Genomic DNA, 18,962 nt, shown 5'->3' with positions numbered 1-18,962 from the left:
TTGAGCTAGATGAGTCTCAAACTCAAGCGCTAGTAGACACTGGAATTGTAAGGACTCTCTTCTGGAGAGAGCTAGTCAAGAGAACACAGATTGATTATGAAACCACAGTGATTCTGGCCTGTTCCCTGGAGACCAACAATAATACCCAACCACCCAGGACTCATTGAAGACCCTGGCTGGAAAGGCCTTCCTAGAAGTGGGAGTACTCCTGTCATCCTTTGATGCAATCTTCTGGCTCTGAGACTCTATGGACTTAGCTTACAACTGAGCCAGCTAGCTCAACCAGCTATGAGGAGTCATTCCCAGAGGTCTTCCTACTAGATGATCCAAATGTATACATCAGGCAGCACTGCCAGGAAAAGCTCAGCTATTCTAGGCACCTAGATGCTGCATAGACAGGGTCCCTAGGACAGAGGAGGATCCACAATTACTCCAGGAACTCTTGATTGTTCCCCCTCCTCCCTCAGAATCAGATGAAGACAGGAACCCTGGAAAATTTAGACATGACCAAAGTTAACACAAGTCATTTAAATTTGCCCAGGATCATATACAGATGGTAGTTGGGAGGGCAGAGATCCATAACCTAACTACTCCCTTCTTTATAATGTGGAGGGGCTTAGTATAGTGATTAGCCAAATGAAATCTAGAGGTGGAAACCTATGAGCAAATTCTAATGCCTCAGCCATATCAGTAACAATTGCTACAATTAGCCCACAACCACCTCCTAGGGGGCACTTAGGGGAAGAGAAAATTCAGGAGAAAATTTTGGCCTGGTTTATATGAATAAGTCCAGGACTATTGTCAGTCCTGCCCTACATGCCTGCTAACCAAACCCGCTGTGATTCAAACAGTTCCCCTAGTTACAATACTCATCACAGAGACCCAATTCAAACGGATCACTTTGAACCTGGTAAGACCATTGGGGAGGTCCACCCATGGAAATAAATATATCCAAGTTATTCTGGACCATGCCACCTGGTATTCAGAGACTGTACCCTTAAGAATATGAAGTCCCAGATGGTAGTGACTACCTTGATAGAGGTCTTCTCACAAGTCAGATTGCTCAAGGGGGTGTTAACGACTTGTTTATCTCCAGGTTAGTGATGCAAGTTTATGACTTACTAGGAATAAAATCCCTCCGAACCTCAGTCTATCACCCACAAACCAACTGCCTCATAGAATGCTTTAACAAAATCCTCAAACAAATGCTGAGTAAGTTCATCATTGAAGAAGGCAATTACGGGAACCCCTTCTTGCCCTTCATATTGTTTGCAATCCTAGAAGTTCCTCAGAGCTTGATCAGTTTCTCCCTATTTGAACTATTGTATTGGAGAAGACCTCAAGGAATTCTAAATGTGACCCAGAAAATTAGGAAGAACCAAACGCAGGGTAAACCCTGGATAAGTATGTGACAGTTGAAGGTGGTCAGGGAAGCCAGCCACCTGTGTTTAGAAAAGGAACAAGTCCATCTATACACACATACTGGTTCCCCAGACCAAGAGCAAGGTGAGAATCTTTTTGGGCCTCAAAAGCTATTACTAGAAGTTAATTTAAAACTTCAGTAAGAAAGCTAACCGCTCATCATTCTTCTTAATAGAAGGCCCTGGAGAAGGTCAACTGGTCTGAAGAAGCAGAAGAGATCTTCCAAAGACTGAAGAAAGCCCTCTGTTCAGAGACAGTGCTGATGAGTCTGGACTTTAATAGGCCCTTCATTGCCCAAATGGATGCCTTAGAGTTGGGCCTGGGAGTCATTTTGATCCAAGAAAAAGAAGAAGACCAGGAACACCGGGTAGCCTTCATTAGCAATAAACTAAACCCCAGGAAGAAATGCTACTCAATTAAGAAAGAGGCCTTCTCTCTAAAGTGGCTTTAAAGGCCTTCTATTATTATTTGCTAAGCTGCAAATTCACACTAGTAATGTGGATTGCCTGAAAAAGGAGACAAATGACAGGGTGATGCACCTTTTTTTAGCCCTCCAGTCCTTTAATTTCACTGTACAACACAGCCAATGGGAGCACACATTTCTTTTCCCAAGAGGTGCAGCCAGGCTTTAAAAAATACAGGGTTTTTAATCAAAGTGTATTAGGCCCTAATGCATGCGATATTTATTGCATCATGACATATGTATGCAAATTTTAGTCAAAGGGGAGGAGTTTGGGCAGAGAGAGAAAGAGAGAGAAACTCTGGGGTGGCACATGTATTAGTCATCTATTTACACCTGTATAGGAGGATCATCTGGTAACTCAAGGTGAGGTTTTGGTGGTGCTATAGGGTTTTGGGGCCAAACAGCACAATACATATCAGTGAAGATTTGATGTGATTTGGAATGAGGAAAGCTAGACAAAGATGAAATTTCTACAATGTACTCTCACCCTAGCTTGACGGCACCCAGGTAGAGAGTGCATCAAGCTATGGCGAGAGTTCATTGTAGAAATCTCATCTTTGTGTACCTTACCTCATTCCAAATCACATCAAATCTTCACTGATGTATACTGTGTGGTTCATTCATCGTACTGTGAATGTAAAATTGATCCCAAAACCCTAGACCGCCACCAAAACTTCACCTTGAGTTACTTGTTGACCCTCCTACAGTGTTTGACTCATAGGAGACACTTATAAAGAGACTCTCTCACTCTCAACAAATTTAAAGTGCTAAAATAGCATGCATTGCAATAACCAAGCCCTTTTTTTTTTTATCCCAGGCATTATTCACACAAAATGTATGGTATTTTGATGAATCTAGGCCTAAGGCGGCTAAGCAGAGGAGAAGAGTATGTAAAGCGGAATATACTTTAAACCCCTGGAACATCTTAAAATACTAGGACCAGGCATTTAGCCTAGTCCAACTAAAGACACAGCTAAAAGGGGCTTTGGAATAAATACCAGAACAGAAGTAGAAAGTGCTAGGAATTATGCCAAAACCTGTTGCCCCGATTTTCAGTGCCACTTAGCTAGATAAGTGGTGACTTATCCGGCTAAGTGGTGGCAGCTCAATATCCTGCTGGATTGAGTGGTCTCCATTTAGCCAGATAACTATCTATCCAGCTAAATAGTTATCCGGCTAAGTGAAGGAAGGGATGGGGGAGGAATGGGGAAGAAATAATTAGTTGACTAACTTATAGGGTCATTTATCAAAATGCTATAAGGCATTTTCACATGTGTTAAGCACCTTTAACGCGTGCGAAAACCCCTTAACGCATGCGATAGCACCATAATGTATGGTGCGATGTAAATCCAAAAAAAGAGGAGGAGTGGACTTACTGTTTTGCAAAGCCCTATTATGAGAGAGAGAGAGAGAGAGAACCTAGCTATAGTGCCCTGACTCTAGATAAATAAATACCTATCTATCGAGTTTTATATACCGTCATTCGTTTTCGCCATCACAACGGTTTACAAGTTTCGATGGGTAAGATGTTAAGAGGTTAGGATGGGGATTAACATTGTTTTCATATTTGTTAACAAGTTTTCAATGGATAAAGTGTTAGAAGGTTAGTAGATGCATTGACGTACATGGAGCGTTCATTTAAAACATTAAGATTGAGGGGGATATTCTTAACGTGGCAAGGGGAACATGGTGGGGTTCTGAATGAAGGTTAATAGGACGGGGGCGAGGAGGTTTCAGTCCAGATTTATATCTCTATAGGAGGCCCACCTAGTAACTTGAGGTGAGGTTGAGAGAACATTGCACAAATCTCATCTTTGGGTGAGTTTCCTCACTCCGAGGGTCATCAAATCTTCACAAGAGAGCACTGTTCTGTTCGTACGTCTCACTTTGAATGTCGAAGTGGCCCCTAACCCCTACACTAATACCTAAAGTGGTGATATTCAGATGTATCTGTCTAAGCTGTCCAGATAAGTTAGATCTGCTATTGAGCCACCCCATGCTATCACAATATGTTGGTTCCCTTTGAAAATTAGCCAGTGAAATAGAATGTTTAGTGTTCTCATCAGTGTTCGGGTGTAGGAGGTTGAGAAGGAGAATAACAGTGCAAGCAGATATTTGCACCACCCTGAGGGATGGTGCAAATCTTTGCATGTAAAGTATGTGCAGGCAGTTGTTAAATCTAATTTAAAAATTCACCACCACTGCCTTCAGCAGTGACCGTCTTTTGTGACTAGGTATAGCCATACAGTGAAAGCATGTAGCTATAGTTAGCTGCTCTGATTGGAGCAAGTTTCAAAGCTAGGGATCTAGGCACCCAACTCCCTAGTTAGGCACCCAGATTCCTTTGAAAATTGTTTTTATTTTCTATATGGGGCTGTTGAGGAAACAGGGAAGGGGGGGGGCAGAAATTTTATTGAATTGAGACCAAAATAATTATTTCCAAGTGACAGCAAACTGAAATTGATTTTGTTTTATCTCTGCTATGCAGCTGGGTAGGAAATTAAAGGCTTACTCCACTAACTTCTGGAAATTCCCCTTGGCACCAAATCCTTTTTAAGGTAACTGAAGGAAGTCTTTTCATTAGAGGCATAAACCAGTACAGATATCTATTAAATAGTAGCCTGGGAAAATGTAGTCATGGTTGATGACTGATTTATTTGAAATAATCAAGTACAATTTTTGAAACATTATGGTTATGTATGGGTTTCACCAAATTAAAATGATAACATTTTTATCATAGACAAGCAGCTGGGTTAGCAATTCCAAATGAAGAAATTACTATATACTGTACTTACTATCATAGGTTCACTTTCAGAGCAATCCTGGAATTTTTCAGCTAAAAAATGAGTTGGTAAAGGTGCAATGGTATATTTCTTTACAAATTCTTTTCATTCAGATAATAGTAAATAATTGTTTTGTAGTTGGTCCCTCAGATTTTTAACATAATTGTTTGATCTTAAAGTATTCCTGTATTAAAATTTTCACAATACTGTTTCTTTAAACATTTTATTTAAAGTTCTTCATGTCAGCACATGGCCAGAAAAAGAAAATTCCCATCACAACAGACTTAAACAGATGAATGAGAAGCCTCGCCACAAGTCTAATCACAAATTAAAAACACTTTTTTTTTTTTTTTTTTTTTTTTAACACAAATAAGAACCTTCCTGTGGCTCAGTGTCAATTCTGCACACTGCCATGTGGAAGAGCTGGGTTTGATTCCTCAAGGTCAGCTGGGGCTGGGGATAATGCATTGGAGATTTTCTTGTTCATTGTGCTTTAGGGCCCTTGATAGCAAAGCTATGGATGGAATTATGTTGCATCTTGGGAAGCTGAAGACTGTTACTGCAATAACTGGGCTTAGTGAGTTGGGAGGGGATATAAAATAGATGGGAAAACATTTCCTCCTGAGCAATTATAAATGAATGCTCACAGTGCCGTAATCAAAGAGAGGTCAGTTTAAACTGAATTGGAAGTCCAAAGGTGCATAAGGAAACTGCCAGGTAAAAAAAAAGAAAAAAACCTAGATATACTGCCAACCTATGAATCAGACCACTTATCAGACATCTAGTCTATTAACAAAATAACACTTTTCTGTATAGCTATTACAAATCATTACATTCCATCACAGAACTGACTGAGATATATTTGGATTTAATTATTCCAAACCCATTCTCAAGGGGAGTTACAAATCAGTTATAGTAGAAGTGTTTCCCAATACTCTCCTGGAGGCACTCCTAATCAGTTGAGTTTTCAGGATATCCATAATGAATAAGTATGAGATAGATTTGCATACATTGGAGTCCCAGAATATGCAAATGTACCTACTGCATATTCACTGTAGCAATCCTGAAAACCTGACTGGTTAGGTGTGCCTCCAGGAGTGGGTTGGGAAACATTGCAGTAGTTCTTTGCCCATGAGAACTTACTATCTAAGGCAGGGCTTCCCAAATCTGTCCTGGGGACCCCAAAGCCAGTTGGGTTTTCAGGATACCCACAATGAATACACATGAGGTAAATTTGCATATAAAGGAGATATGTAATATCTCCTTTATATGCAAATTTATCCTACCTTTCCACTCCCTATCTTTCCCCGTCTTACTAAAGTATTTTCTCCAATGTAGATATTTAAGCTACTCTTAAGTAATATCCTAAGTTGTTTTTCCTATTAATTACACTTTGCTACGCATATTTAACTAGCTTAACCAATGTTTGCCTCCCCAACTTTGAGATGTTCTTTATAATAGTTTTACCATTATTAACTTGTTTAATGTATAATGTTTAGGCTTATAGCTAAACCTTACTATCTTGTTTTATGTATAAGCTTAGGCGTATGTATTATGTTCTCTGTACACCGACGTGATATCTTGATAAACGGCGGTATATAAAAACCAATAACTAACTAACTAAATAAATAAATAAATAAATGTTTATCTATACATTTAGTAACGTAAAGAAAGAAGCAAGGAATTAGTTTAATCTCTCTGCTATGGCCTTGTTCTCCCTTAGCGCCCCTTTTACCCCTCAATCATCTAATGGTCAACTGATTCCCTCACAGGCTATTTGCCTTGAATATACCCAAATAGTTTTTAGTATGAGTGTTTGCTTCCACAGCAAGCTTCTTTTCAAATACTGCCTTTGTCTTCCTTATCAATGCTTTTCAACTAACTTGCCAGTGTTTATGCTATTTCCTGTTTTCTTCATTTGGATACCTTTTCCATTTATTGAAAGACTTTTTTGGCTAGAATAATCTCTCTCACCTCACCTTTTAATCTTGTGCTATTTTACAAGTATGCTGTCATTTTTAAATAGCCCCACTGGTCATTCACCTACCTCCTTGGGGCCTCCATTGATCACTTGTACTATTTAACATACTCTAAACCAAGCTCAAGAGTGAGAGATTCCATTCTTTTACAATAGTTGATGTATTCCACAGATGTTAATATTTAAATTATATTCTTTATCTCTTATTCTTGCAAGAGATATTGCAATCAAAATAAGTATGTTAGATATATGGAGCTCCTGGTAAGAAAATGTAGTTATATAAAACTTAACACATTTTTTTTAAACCTATATTTATATTTGTAATGGAATTTACAAAATCTTAAGCTTTTCCCATTCTTTTCCTTTCTAATAGTATGTATACCACAGAGTTGCTATCAGATATGTATGCATTTAAACATTTCCCTCACTTCTTTCACTTCAATTTTTTAGTTTGAACTCCATTATTTTTAATAGAACTGTATTAGAAGAAAATTTCAGGTATTACTCTATAAGATGATAACTTTCAAATAACTGTGCATATATTTACTATAGTATTTTATAATGTGTGCATGATATACATGCTAGGGATGTGCAGAGGGACGCCATATGTTGCATTCGGGATTCATATTCGTCGGGGAACAGATACATTGCATTCGGCAAGGGGGGCCCCCGATACATATATGCGTTAATTCTTATTCGTTTCCCGGCTAAAATTGAATTAAGTACAACCCCCTATCCTCCTGACCCCCCCTCCAAGACTTACCAAAACTCCCTGGTGGTCCAGCGGGGGGTCCAGGAGCCATCTCCTGCACTCACACACTTGGCTGCCGGTATTCAAAATGGCACCGATAGCCTTTGACCTACTATGTCACAGGGGCTATCGGTGCCATTGGTCAGCCCCTGTCACATGGTAGGAGCAATGGATGGCCGGTGCCATCTTGTGCTCCTACCATGTGACAGGGGCTGACAAATGGCACTGGTAGTCCCTGTGACATAGTAGGTCAAAGGCTATCGGTGCCATTTTGATTACTGGAAGCAGACGGCCCGAGTGCAGGAGATGGCTCCTGGACCCCCCGCTGGACCACCAGGGAGTTTGGTAGGTCTTGGAGGGGTCAGGAGTGTGTGTGTGTGTGTGTGGGGGAGGGGTTGTTTAAATTGGCTCCTTTAGGCAGCCGAATAATTCAGTGAAGATTTGTTGTATTCATGGGGAAATCGCGATACGTTTCGCTTCCCCACGAATACAACGAATATGGCCCTATACGTTGCAGATTACAAATACATAGGAAATGAATGCACACCCTGCAACATACATGCCTATGTAGGCTTATATACAAATGCATGCAGTGAAACCATGTATACCAATTCATTGAATGCACATATTTAACACATCTATTTTAAAAATATATGTGCGTTCATTAGATAATTTGGAGGTGTAAAAATGTGTTAAATGTATACATGTAAGTACATTTTACAATAGCAATATACACAATAACTGTTGGTCCCACCGTAAACTACCTTTTTTACGTGTTTACTGTATGTGCTTGTGAAAGTGAACATGCACATGTATTTTAGACTTTTATAAAATACGGAACATGTAAGTAGAGGCTATGTATGTGCGTATATGCTAATTTTTACATGCAAATCATTTTTAAAATTCACCTTTAACATTTGTGATACATGTGTTGAAGATGTGCCTTGTTTTATCTTTAGTTGTGCCATAAAATATTATAGCTTAGCATATGTCTTAATTTTTTCTGGGCAGAATATTTAGGGGTAGATTTTCAAAGGGGTACGTGCGTAGGATACACGCGTACCCCCCGAAAAACTACCCCAAACCCCCCCTGCGCTCGCCGAGCCTATTTTGCATAGGCTTGGCGGCGCGCGCAAGCCCCGGGATGTGCGTAAGTTCCGGGGCTTGCATGGAAAGGCGTGCCGGGGCGCTGGCGGTCATGACACAGCATTTCGAGGGCATGGCGCGGGTGACGCGACGTTTCGGGGGCGGCGCCACGGGCATGGTTTCGGCCCAGGGGCATTCCGGGGGCGTGGCCGTGCCCTCCGTAACAGCCCCCGGGTCGGGTGATTGCGCGCCAGCAGCCCGCTGGCTTGCACAGATTTACGTCTGCCTCCGGCAGGCGTAAATCCAGCGATAAAGGTGGGGGGGGGGAAGGGGAGGGCGAAAGAAAGTTCCCTCTGAGGCCGCTCCGATTTCGGAGCGGCCTCGGAGGAAACTGAGGCAGGCTGCATGGCTCGGCGCGCGCAGGCTGCCCAAAATTGGCAGCCTTGCACGCGCCAATCCCGGATTTTAATGGATACGCACGTATCTATTGAAATCCCGTGTACTCTTGTTCGCGCCTGGTGCGCGAACAAAAGTACGCGCTCGCACAAAATTATAAAATCTACCCCTAAATGTTTGAGCATAGCTCATACATGTTTGCTTGGGTGTGTTGGCATGCAAAGTCTTCAGATCTCTCTCTCTCTCTGATGTAGCCCATTTTCTTTTAGGATCCTGGTATACAAATTTTAAGAAATAAATAAGATTACACTTGTGTTAATTTCTTCTATAAATCTGGGTCAGTGAATATTTTATTTACTGAACACCTTCAGTGTTTTATAAAGCTTGCTAATAAAACAAAAATACAAAATATAACACTAAAATTCAGCAGGTGTACTTTCCCACTCAGCTGAGCCATACATGTATTTCTGCTTCTAATAATAATGAAAAGAGTAACATGTTATTCTCTATGATTTCTGAGTTCAAGCTGTGGCCTGTGAATTCTTCAGTTTTCTTTTCCCTTTGAAGTGATATTCATAACTGTTTGTTTTATCCTTCCATTCTTAACATTCTGGTAAAGTTCTCTTTTACCTTGACTTGTAAATCGTGAAAATTTTAAGAGTTCAATGTTTCTTAAAGCATAACCTCTCTCTATAGTATACTGATCCAGACTGCTGCTGGCACAATTACTGACTGGGCAGACTATCTCTAACTAAGGCCTGGATTCTCTAAGGTCGCCGGTGTAGTTATTCGGCGCAAAGCTGGCGGCGATAAGGAATCTTACCTTTCGCCGCCAGCAATGTGTCCACAGCGTCGGCCCCGGTGCCGCCCCGACTCCTCCTCTTCCGGGGCCAACTCCGCCCCAAGCTAGCTATTGCACGCAAAAAGGGCTTTTTGTGTGCGAAAAGTCCTTTTTCGCGTGCTATAGCATTAGAGAATGACCCCCATAGAGGTAGACTTTAAAAGAAGAACGCGTGCAATTTCCGTGCGGTGATGCATCCCAGCCTTCCCCATTTTCCTTCCAGTCCACTCCAATTAAGGAGCGGACTGGGAGGGAACTTGCCTTCCCCTCTCCTTCTCACCCTACCTATTACTTCAGGGCCCGGCCTGATGTAAGTTGTACGGGCTGGCAGCTGGCTGGTGCGTGAGGCTCCGGGACAGCAAACAATAGCGCTGTCCTAACCCGCCCCTCCCCAGAACATGCCCCCAAGTCCATCCCTTGCAGGAAGGCCGGCATTTGTGCACCTACTGGCCTTTAAGCGTGTGGCCGGACCTTGTCGAAAATTGGCTTGGCGAATGCGGCCCAATAAAAATATACCCATAAATGTTCCATGCTTCAGTTAGGATTTTAAACCTTAACCTGCTTTCTGTATCTACCAAAATAAACCTTAGCTTTATTCTTTGGTTACTGTCTTATCTTACTTTATTTCTTTATCTAAAGCAGTTTTAATTATTAAAAAGTCTCATGTCAATCTTCAATATTTATTTACTTATATTAAAATTTCTCACCTTTGGCACTTTTCTCAGTGAATTTCCTAACCTTTTTAAAATAAACTTGTTACATTCAATTTTTGAAAGACACTTTCCCTTTAATCTAGATAGATAGGGAAAGTGACATTTGAAGATTTAAAACATATAATATACACACATATACATAGGTAGATAGAGAAATATCTGTATCTATATGTAGATATATGGAATTCTTCAAACTCATTAAAAAAAAAAAAATCAGCACAAGGGACAACTCCCATACTGAATTCTCTTCTCACACAAACGTCAATACAATAAAGCCCATGTAAAAGCTACACTTTTTTTTTTTTTTAATGGATTTTCTTTACTCACATATTAAAAAAAAAAAAAAAAAAAAAGATAGCATAGGTTGCAGTAAATTAATAGCATGAAAATAATCTATGAGTAATAAAAACCCACTAAATAGAAAACTAAATAGCTAAGTTTTTAATGTGGATTTTATAATATCCTTTTGCCAGGGATTGGATGGCAGGGAGCAGGAATCTGTCTGTATTTTGAGTTGCTGTGTCCAAAAAAAATCTGAGGGTGGAAGAGGAGGAGGCCATGTCCTGTCTGTAGTAATTCAACCTGAATAAGCATTAAAGGGCACAATCACAAGCTGATTGGTCACTTTCATCAGGTGCACACAAAGCAAATCCTCTGGCCACGGATACATGCTGAACCAGGTTATTCCTATACAGGGGGCTTCCAACCAAGCAATAACTCTATAAATTGAGAAATCACTTATTGACACATAAAGGCTGATACACAAAGCCAGATGTGACTTGCACAGAACTGATAAAAGTACGGCTGAAAAGCTCTTCATCCCAGAATGATTTTCTACACTTCAACTCACCTCCTCTCTTGACCTTCTGAAACTCAGTCCTCCTCCTCCTTTTGGTAAGATATAGATTAAGAAACAGGTACCTACAAATACGTTTCATTTCTGCCAGCAAGAACAGGCATGAAATAAAATAGCCCTTGCTCTCCTTCAGCCTCTCTTGGCAGAATCCGCATGCTGGAATGTCACTCCAATTTGGGTTCCTTCTTCTGCCTTCCGGTGCGTTTCAGGGATCCCATTCCCTACAATACCCCGTTACAGCGGAGGTGAGAAGCCTGACCAGCACTGACAGAAACCCAAACCGCAGCGCTGAGGAGGAACATAACCCGCACGATCACATTTATTGGAGAGTTTTAATCCTACTTTCACCTCAGGGTCACCATACACCATTTCTTCAGAAAAACCTTTGTTTTTCTCCCCTCACCCCCTATCTGAAATCATGTTTTCATATCCATGTTCTTACCTGGATATGTGGATCTCAACTTCCCCCCCCGCCACCCCACAAAATAGTACTGCTTGCAAATTTCAGACTTTCAGTTCCCCTGGAGCTTCCTACCCAAATCAACTTGCAGAAGAATTACAAATGCACATCTTGGTTGGGGGACAGGAAATTAAAATAAAACCATTGCATAAGATTCCCCAAATGACATAATTAATATTAGGGATGTGCAATCGTTTAGGAGAATTAGGCAATTTCAATGAGTTAGTTTTTTGTTTGTTTGTTTTTAAGAGCCCTAAACTGGTCCTGAGTGGCTTTTTCTTTGCTCCTTTCTCTTCTTTCCCAGGGCAGGATATCCCCCACAGTTCCTTTCCTTCTCTCCCTACTACAGAGATCGGCAAACATGGTTCTCATCATAAGCAAATCCTGCTCTGCAGACTAGCCTTTAACCTGGCCTTTTATTCCGCCTTGGTGCTAAGAGTTAAAATTTTCCACTTTGAAAAAATGCTTGCAAAACTGTCTGCTTTTGTTCATCTCCCTTCATTGAAGGATAATGCCTAATTGCTTCATTAACATGTGATTTGCATATGGATACACTGAGGTTAGGGCAGGTTATCACCTACATTTTTTTCACACAAAATACCCTATTAAATAGGAGAGGTTAAGTCTGCATGGTAAAATGCAAGCTAAAAAGACAGGTGAAAAACCACATTACCATCTGCTTTTTTCCCCTTTTAAAACTCCTTTTATTTTAAATAACTTTTCCTATTATTTTATTTTTATTTATATATTCCGCTTTTCACACTTTTTTCAGCACTTCAAAGAGGATTACATTCAGGTACTATAGGTATTTCCCTGTCCCCAGAGGGCTTACAATCTAAGGGGGTCATTTATCAAAGTGCTATATGGCATTTTCGCATGCATTAAGGCATTTCCGCATGCGAAAAGCACCTTTAACGCATGCAAAACCACCATAATGCATGGTACGATGCAAATTAGGAAAAGGGGAGGGGTGGGATTTCTGGCCAAGTGGGCCGGCTTCACAATTTACAAAGCTTTAATGTGGATTTTAACCACACCTTTTTCCATTTGCATTAAGCCATGCAATATGGCTTTATCACACTTTGCAATGTTTTTGCAAATTGCAGGAGAGAGAACCTAGCCTAGCACCACAGGGGGGGGGGGGGGAGATACTAGCTATAAGGCCCTCATACTAGGTAGTTACACCTCTATATTAGGCCCACCTAGCTATTCAAGCTGAGGTTTAGGTATTAGTGTAGGGGCCACTTTGACATTCAGAGTGCAACATATGAACAGAACAGTGCACTCTTGTGAAGATTTGATGACCTTCAGAGTGAGGAAACTCGCCCAAAGATGAGATTTGTGCAATGCTCTCTCAACCTAACTTGATGGACTCACTACCTGGGTAACAGGCCTAAGTTTGTACCTGAGGCAATGGAGGGTAAAGTGACTTGCCCAAGGTCACAAGGAGCAACAGCAGGACTCGAACTCTGGTCTCCTGGTTCATAGCCCACTGTTAGATGCCAACAGCTTCCAGATGCTTTGTCTCTTTTCAACCATTTTTGTTTCACAAACTGATACTATCAGAACTCAGCCAGTTGGCTTGAGCTCTTCAAATCACTTTATGTGCCACAAAAGTGCCCTTTGAAATCATTCCCCTAGCAGCTGGAGCCTGTGTTCCTGCCATCGTTGTCAGTCTGGAGCTGTTTTGATACAGTACTCCTGTTTCTCGTGCAGTGCTTGCATTTTCTATGAAGTGCAGGTCTCAGCAACCCCCTGTGGAGCCTTGGTAACAGAGGCAGCAGCTAGTTAGCTGCTTCTTGCCCTGCATGCCAACTTATTTTCTTTGGTGGCAGTCTCAGAGGCACCGTGACCCAGTCTGTACTTTATAGATTGACGGTGTCACTGATGTCATCTCAACTTCCTGGGGCTTGTTCAGCCTCATTTCAGCAGTAGTGGGAGCCACCTTCTTAATCTGGCTTCCTTCAAATGATAGCAGAAGTGGTAACAGCATGAAGCCGCTATTTCCATTCTCCTAGTCAACCCAACTGCTTTTGTCCTTACGGCTGCCAATGGCACCGTTCTATCATTCTGCAGAAATAAAAACATTAGGGTGACTCAGTTTCAAATGGCAGAGCCCAGAATCAGCCCTCTCCACATCCAAGACCAAAGTAGCCAGCCCTCCTGTGGACATCACCATAATCACAGGCAGGGCATGGGTATGGAGACCCAAGGGGGCTTCCTCCCAACCAAAGTTATGATTTTTTTTTTTATTTTTCATCCATTTATGGTACCTTAAAGCCAGGTAACATGCATCCCCCCCATGAGGATTGAAGCAATATCTACTTGGTCCTGATCCATCAGTACCTTTCCTACTATGGCACCAGCCCTTTGAGACTTTTACATTCAAAAATAATGGCACCAGTGGCATTTTCTTGTATAGCAAAATTTCGAGAGGCTGGCAGTATTATGAGAAATTGCATCCGTGGGGTAGGAGCAATTTGTCATTGCTCTTGCTCCCAGGGGAGGTATCCAGCCTGAAGGTATGCTAAGGGGGATTTGGTTGCGGACATACAGGGTGGTAAGAGTTTGAGGCTCACATGGGGTGGGAGAAAGCATGAGAGGGATGTCTATTAAAAAAATGGCAACTGTTTGTCTTTATTGGTGGTGACAGAACATGAAACAAATCAAACAGGTGTTATGATTTTGTCTGCTGTGTAGACACACTGTACATTGATTCTGACTACTATGATGCCTGCTCACTTGCAGAGGCCTCCAGTGAGCTGTTAAGAGCTATCTGAGCCAATTCCTCAATGGCCTTCTGACTCAGCCTGTCTTGCAGCCTCTACTCCACCAGGAGTCCTCAGTGAGCTTGGCCTCCAGCCTTGCCCAGCTCCACACTGCCTGCACCACACCCAAGCTCCTGCCCTATGTAACCAAGCCATGCCACATTACCCTTATCTCTGACTAGGCCGCTGTTCCTTTCCTTGCTTTGTGGTCTCCAGGCCTTTTTATTTCTTGCCTTGAGGTCGGAACTTCTGCTATCTTGCACCCTGCCCTGAGGCCTCTGGGCCTGCCCTCACTTCTTACCTTGGTCTGTGACCTACTCTAGGCTTTGCCTTCCCTGTGGCCATTGGGCATGACATTACCTTGCTTCTTGCTCTGTGGCCTCTCCAGGCCTCTCCTTACTTACTAGCCTATGGACCTTCTATACTGCTGCCTTTGGGTCTTTTCCTGAGTTCTTGTCTAGTCCTGTCCTAGCCTTATTAGCCTTTCCTTGTCTTACCAATGTATTGTCTTGCCTCAGCCTGTACCAAGTTCTAGTCTCTGCCCAGTTCCAGTTTGTATCTGAATTTCACAGTCCCAGCTCTGTATCCTATGCCTGTACCCATTACTCAGGTTCAGCCTTGCTTTTGACTATCCAGCCTGTCCAAGCCTTGCTCCAGACTTTCTAGCCTTCCCAGCCTTACTCCAGACTATCAGCCCTGTTTCAGTCTGACCAGCCTTACGCCTTCCTGCATAGCCTCACCATGATATACTACTGCAGCAGAGACCTATTGGCCCCCAGAATCCAAGGGCTCAACTTGTGGGGGCAGTGTGCTGGCTAGACAGAAGACCAGCCCTAGTCCTTCCCAGCATCCAGCCATGTAGTCCTGGACTGCTCCTAGCATGATGTACCTCAAGTCCAGAAATTCTGCAGAATGAAGAGGCCAGCTATCACCTCCAGGGGCACCTGCAGGACCCTCAGTCCAGTTGGCGAGTCCTGTTTCAATTATTTTTTAACTTCAATGTATCTGCCTCAGTACTGCAGGATATCCTAGAGAATGTCCATTGTGTCTGTCCAGACTGCCAAACTCAGAATACTGTCATTCTTCCCACTCACTCCCCTTGTCTCTACCTTGATCCTGTATTGGGGAAAGCCTCAGAAAAAAAAAAATCAGTAAAACCCCAATATGCAAAAGTGATTTCAACCCTGTAGCATCTAAAAGGAATTTGCTCTCAAAACACAGACCCCCAGTCAGGCAACTATTTTGTGTTACTGGAAATGTGAGTCTTGCCAGCAAACAAGTCTACCCTTAGAACCAGTGTGCAGATTTTGCAGACTTCGAAACACAGGAACTCCCTTCTGGGAATGTAACTGCTCTTCAAAGACCTACTTTTTCTGTTTGACCCTTAAACCAGCAGCCTTTCAGAAACCTGCAATCAGAAATTGCTACACTGATTTAACCTCTGCTTCAGTAAAGACCAATTTAGCCCCAACTGCAGCACAAAACAGTAATTTAAAGTCAGCTTCTGTAAAAACAAATTCAGCTTACACAGCAGCACTGAAAACCTCAGCCTACCAAATTAATTTAAAAGGCACAGTTCAAGTAAACACCCCAGGAAAAGCTAGCCCCTTATCTGCAACAAAGAAAGCTTCTTCCAGTTACAGCCATGGCAGACAAGAGTTAATGAGTATTGTAGAATCTGTCTCAGCCCACACAGGTGTTGCCACGGCCAGAGAGAGTAAAGTTTGCCTGTGTGCTGACTACTGAAGAGGTTCCCAGCACAGGACTGCTGAAAGCCACCGATCTTCTAAAAATCATAGATAACCCAATAGGCCCATAAGAGGACACATTTAAAACAAAAAAAAAGTTGTTCAGTTGAGTCTAATTCCTTACCTGAAAAAGTAAAACCTGTTTCTAAATCCGACCCAAGGCCAAAGGAAGATCAGAAATACTTCTGGTCTGTCTCCATCAGCAGAAATCCTGGGTCAGGAGCAGTTAATTAAGTTAACAGGGGAAACTACAATTTCATCAGCTGCAATCAGTCTACCTTTAATGAGGGCAGCCTTGAGCCCTAGGAAAACTGGATGTGCTTTCCTAAGCCTGCTTTTCCTGAAATCTCTCTGGGTGAACCAGACTTAGAGACCAACTCCAACTCCACTGCACAGAATCCAGTCCAACTGTTTGTTTCCACCACATCTGCTGCTTCAGCTCCAGAGAAGTCCGGTGGCTCTGTTCAGCCCATTAATAATGCAATAACACCTTTTAAAGCTGTCTATTCATCCTGTGCTTCCTTTTCAGACTGAAGGGATAGTTATACCCATCCAAGTATCATCAGCCTCAGCTGTCTCGGTCTCAAGAGAAGCTCAGTCCATCTACTCCACTTCTGGGGAGGAGCAGCCCAGCAAAGCCTTTACAGGGAATCTCTAATCCCACTGGTCAATGCCTGGATACAATCTGGCTTAGACAGGCCAATTCAGGAAGATGCTACTGGCACTGCCCTACCCCTGAGGGAGTTTGTCTCTTTAGCCACACTGCTGAAGGACTCCAGTCCTGTAGACCAGCACCCAGAAGGAGGCATGGTCCACCATTTCCATAACCCAGAGGGAGGTGCTGTCCATGACTTCCAGCACCCTGAGAGAGGCACTGTCTAGGACTAACAGCAGCCAGACTGAGGAGCTTTCTACGACATCCAACACCCAGAGGGAAGGCATTGCTCCCAGTGTCAACTGCCATGCACAGGTTGCTGATTTTGACACCCAGCCTCAAAGAAACCCTGCACCAATGGTTCAATCACCCAAGGATTCTGAGTTAGTGGTTTCATCTTAACATCCCATGAACCAGGGATACAGCTCTTATTTTGTTTCCTTCACAGGTGAACAACTCTTTTTTCTGTTATTCAGTGCCAGTCGTTCCATGCTCCACTTCCCTGTGCCAGTTGTTCAATGCTCCAATCACTCTGTGGCAGTGGTTCTATGTTCCAGTCACCTTATGCCAAAGATTCAGCTTTTTGGATGTCCCAAGTCAGCAGTCCTCTTACCCAGAAACCCCAAATGCACAGAAGAGGGCTCCTTTCCAGATGCTGTACAGCCAGAAGAGGGCACCATTTCAGATGCAGTGTGCCCAGAAGAGAGCAACATTATAGATCCAATATGCCCAGGAGAGGGTGCCATTCCAGTCACAATAGGCCCATAAGAGGGCACCTTTTCAGACATATGTCCAAAAGAAGGCATCTTTTTTGATGCGGTGTGCCCTGAAGAAGGTTCCTTTCCAGATATCCATCTTTTTAGCCAAGCCTCACCTTGTCTACCCAGCTAATAACCTCCATGGAAAATGGCAAGCAGCAAATTACCTTGAGCTGCTCCTGTAGACAAGCTGGAACGCGGCAGGGACTGGAACCTGGTACAGGCTGGGGCAAGACAATACATAGGCTAGACAGGGAAAGGCTTCTAAGGTAGGACTGGGAAGGACAGGACTGGACAAGACACAAAATAAAGAACATAAAGGTCAGAAGGCAGTGGTATAGAAGGCCTATAGGCTGCTAGACATAAGGCCCAAAGGCCAGTAAGCAGAGGGGGGGCCAGAAGGAGGGGGGGGGGGTCTGGGGGGGGGATACTGTTATGATTTTGTCTGCTGTGCAGGCTCATCATATCCTGATTCTGTCTACTATCATGCCTCCCCACCTGCAGAGGCCTCCAGTGATCTCTGTTCATAGCTATCAGAGCCATCTCCTCAAGGGCCTCCTGACCCAGCCTATCTTGAAGCCTCCACTCCACCAAGAGTTCTCAGAAAGCTTGGCCACCAGCCTTTCCAAGCTACTCTTCAGTGTCTGCATCACAGCCAAGCTCCAACCCTATGTAACCCAGCCTTTCCATTTCACCCTTGCCTCTTCATGGAGACACCCTTGGCTCTTTGACCTGGCCGATGTTCCTTGCCTTGCTTGTGGCCTCCGGGCATTCTTGTTCCTTGCCTTGCCTTGCCTTGTCGCCTCCGGGCCTTCTTGCTCCTTACCTTGCCTTGTGGCCTACGGGCTTTCTTGCTCCTTGTTTTGTGGTCCTTGGAACATCTGCTATCTTGCACCCTCCCTGTGGCCCCTGGGACTGCTCTCACTTCTTACCTTGCCTTGGCCTGTGGCCTTTGGGCTTGACCTTTCTTTGCATCTTCCTCTGTTGCCTCTCTAGGCCTCTGCTTACTGGCCTTTGGGCCTTATGTCTAGCAGCCTATAGGCCTTCTATACCACTGCCTTCTGACCTTTATGTTCTTTATTTTGTGTCTTGTCCAGTCCTGTCCTTCCCAGTCCTACCTTAGTAGCCTTTCCCTGTCTAGCCTATGTATTGTCTTGCCCCAGCCTGTACCAGGTTCCAGTCCCTGCCGCGTTCCAGCTTGTCTACAGGGGCAGCTCAAGGTAATTTGCTGCTTGAGTCGACGGAAGAGATGGAGCTCCCCTCTCCTCTCTCCTCTTAAGGCAT

The 18,962-nt window shown here is 43.1% G+C and overlaps 1 long non-coding RNA gene across 1 annotated transcript in view; it reads right to left on the bottom strand.

Moving 5' to 3' along the window:
• The window catches only part of LOC115081157, a 196,123-nt gene extending 179,623 nt beyond the window's left edge, over positions 1-16,500 (bottom strand). The window contains exon 1 of the long non-coding RNA XR_003853738.1: positions 16,390-16,500. This is a non-coding gene — a long non-coding RNA (uncharacterized LOC115081157). The remainder of the gene's footprint in view (positions 1-16,389) is intronic.
• Between the last annotated feature and the right edge of the window lie 2,462 nt (positions 16,501-18,962).

The sequence above is a fragment of the Rhinatrema bivittatum genome, chromosome 1 (assembly GCF_901001135.1).
Source record: "Rhinatrema bivittatum chromosome 1, aRhiBiv1.1, whole genome shotgun sequence".
Lineage (NCBI taxonomy): Eukaryota > Metazoa > Chordata > Amphibia > Gymnophiona > Rhinatrematidae > Rhinatrema > Rhinatrema bivittatum.
This window is presented reverse-complemented; position numbering and strand designations above follow the sequence as displayed.